A 1541-nucleotide genomic window follows, 5' to 3' on the forward strand; every position below is an offset into this window, starting at 1 on the left:
CAAATTTAACTGTCACAGATTCTAATCGTATCTAATTGTTGAAGACACTTTAATTCTAATCTAGACGCGGACGTCCAGCTCCGAGGGAGTGGTGCCTTCTCTTCTCCTGAGATGGAAGTTATTACCGCAGGTGCAGACGTCCACGTTGTAAGGAACTTTGAAAAATATGGCGGGAAAGAGCCGTCATCTAATCGGCGCGGTTTCGAGGGGCCCGTTTGTCTCGGGACGGGGACACCTGTCCACCTCCTTCCGTAACTCGCATAGGGTCGTCGCAGGCTGCGAGTCCGCAGACTCGGCGCGGACGGCGTACGTTGCGTACCTTCAGTGATCGCGCTTCGGCGTCCAGGAGTGCGTCGCTTGCTGCTTGGCGTCGGTTGTCTCTAAGACCGCAGGACCTCCATTCGCGGGACCGTAAACACTAATTATTGGCATATCACAGGCGCGCAGGGCAACCGTCTCGCTGGACGCGCGTCGGCGGTACGCGATCGTGCCGACCGATTTGCTCGCACCGGCAGTAAGCCACACGCGAGAGACGAGGTACTCGTCAACGTATACTTCACACCTTCGCGTTTACACCAAGTCGTCCGCGTTCCAATGCTCGCTTCGCGCTGCGCCGCTGCTTCGCGCTACTTGGCGCTACTCAGCAGTTCGGCACTCTCGGCAGTCGGCTTGCCTCCGAGAACAGGGCTGCCAATCTCATCTCGTATTAAGCCCCTTGCACAATGGGTGCGTTCAGTCGATACTCCGCTAGCAGCTCCGGTATTAGCCGGTCAACTTCGATCGGTCGACTTTATTAATTTTCATATTTTTTTTATCGTTTGTTGGTCGTTTGTTGGTGATTGTTGGCCTAATTACAACGTTTGTTGGTTCTTAATTTTTTTTTAAATTTAAAAAGAAAAATTAGCATTAAATTAGCCGGAAAAATTTTATTTTTAATTTCAAAAAAGCCTAATCGATGCGTAATCGTTTGCTGATGATTGTTGGTCTAATTTTAGCGTTTGTTGGTTTATTATTAGTCTTAAAAACGAAAAAAAAACGAAAAATTATCTCACATATTAAAGTAATCGAAGATTGGTTTATTTGCCTACGACTTAAGCTTTATTTCTATCAATTTAAGGCTAACATCTATAAAACTGCCATATGAATACGGGCCTTAACATCGGCAGAAAATCGCGAAAAGATAAAAAAACATGGTGGTTCGTGGGAAGCACGCACACACACACACACACACAACGGGGGGTGCAAGGGGGGGCCTTCGGCTCCCCCTCCCCCGCACCCACCCCGCCGGTAGGCTGCGTGGACCACCTCATAGAAGTTAGCCGGACAATTTCGACTTACGACATTTTTTTTTTTACGAATCGATTGTTAGTCGTTTGTTATTGATTGTTAGACTAATTAGAACGTTTGTTAGTTAATAGTTTTTACGTAATCACAAAAATAATTTTTAGTGTTAATTTAGCCGGTAAATATAGAATTCTTTACAATTTTCGATTCAAACCGTGGTCAATCGATGCGGAATCGTTTGTTAGTTCCGAATATAC

General features: G+C 46.2%; 1 protein-coding gene and 1 long non-coding RNA gene across 4 annotated transcripts in view; one reads left to right on the plus strand and one right to left on the minus strand.

Annotated features, from left to right (window-relative positions):
* LOC112461435 (DNA topoisomerase 2) overlaps window positions 1-660 on the minus strand; it is a 7774-nt gene extending 7114 nt beyond the window's left edge. For both annotated transcript variants that reach the window (XM_025026686.1, XM_025026680.1), the window contains exon 1: window positions 320-660. The gene's annotated coding sequence lies outside the window, so the exon portion shown is untranslated. The remainder of the gene's footprint in view (window positions 1-319) is intronic.
* Window positions 661-1347: 687 nt separating this feature from the next.
* The window catches only part of LOC112461410, a 1921-nt gene continuing 1727 nt past the window's right edge, over window positions 1348-1541 (plus strand). The window contains exon 1 of one of the 2 annotated variants that reach the window (XR_003041550.1): window positions 1348-1364. This is a non-coding gene — a long non-coding RNA (uncharacterized LOC112461410). Of the gene's footprint in view, window positions 1365-1421; window positions 1463-1541 lie in introns of those variants that run through there. The other variant, XR_003041549.1, reaches the window with a different exon arrangement.

Source organism: Temnothorax curvispinosus, unplaced genomic scaffold (assembly GCF_003070985.1).
Source record: "Temnothorax curvispinosus isolate PA1 unplaced genomic scaffold, ASM307098v1 QBEX01001205.1, whole genome shotgun sequence".
NCBI lineage: Eukaryota > Metazoa > Arthropoda > Insecta > Hymenoptera > Formicidae > Temnothorax > Temnothorax curvispinosus.